A 916-nucleotide genomic window follows, 5' to 3' on the forward strand; every position below is an offset into this window, starting at 1 on the left:
TGACAGTTTGATGTGACAAAACACTTCTTGTGATTGCATTAGGTGTCACACCCTACAGTTTGACTTGGTGGGGCGCAGTACTACCGCAGTTTTTGATGATACTTGATGTAAACTCGACTGGAGGGAAGTCCGATTCTGACTTTCATCACAATTGGATAGGATATCGATGTACCGTTCGAGACTTGGGGTGAAACAAGCTTTACAATCTAAATGCTAAATCCTCGAGTTCAAACTTAAACCTCTCAGTGCGGAAGACCTATTGTCCTATCCTAGTGTTAGTGTTAAAGACCTATTGTCCTATCCTAGTGTTAGTGTTAAAGACCTATTGTCCTATCCTAGTGTTAGTGTTAAAGACCTATTGTCCTATGCTAGTGTTAGTGTTAAAGACCATCTTAAAGAAGGAGACCCTGGAACCTTAGGACTTCCTTTGTTGAATGATTTGAAGCCTGACATCTTATTTATCGTGCTTGACTACATCTTTGTTATGATGAACAACATACAAATCAATACGCTTGACATTCTCCATGCAATCAAGTATACAAATAATTGGAAAAGTCCAGGAACCGACCATATTCATAATTATTGGTTGAAACATTTTACAAATGTCCATTCTGTTCTTGCGCGTCAATTCCAAGATTGTATTGTCAACCCTTCATTACTTCCTATATTCCTAACGGAAGGTGTGACCTACTTACTTCCCAAGAACGATAATATCGATAATCCTGCCAACTACCGACCTATTACTTGCCTATCCAACATGTACAAGTTATTGACAAGCGTAATAAAGAGCAAGATTTATGGTCCTATCCTAGTGTTAGTGTTAAAGACCATCTTGAAGAAGGAGACCCTGGAACCTTAGGACTTCCTTTGTTGAATGATTTGAAGCCTGACATCTTATTTATCGTGCTTGACTACA

General features: G+C 38.9%; 1 long non-coding RNA gene across 1 annotated transcript; it reads right to left on the reverse strand.

Annotated features, from left to right (window-relative positions):
• Nucleotides 1-23: 23 nt before the first annotated feature.
• On the reverse strand, nucleotides 24-478 carry LOC113473233. The gene is made up of 2 exons (XR_003395265.1): nucleotides 389-478; nucleotides 24-322 (listed from the first exon to the last, which is right to left on the reverse strand). It is a non-coding gene; the product is annotated as an uncharacterized LOC113473233 (long non-coding RNA).
• Nucleotides 479-916: the final 438 nt, after the last annotated feature.

This window comes from Diaphorina citri, unplaced genomic scaffold (genome assembly GCF_000475195.1).
Source record: "Diaphorina citri unplaced genomic scaffold, Diaci psyllid genome assembly version 1.1 scaffold20207, whole genome shotgun sequence".
NCBI classification, from domain to species: domain Eukaryota; kingdom Metazoa; phylum Arthropoda; class Insecta; order Hemiptera; family Psyllidae; genus Diaphorina; species Diaphorina citri.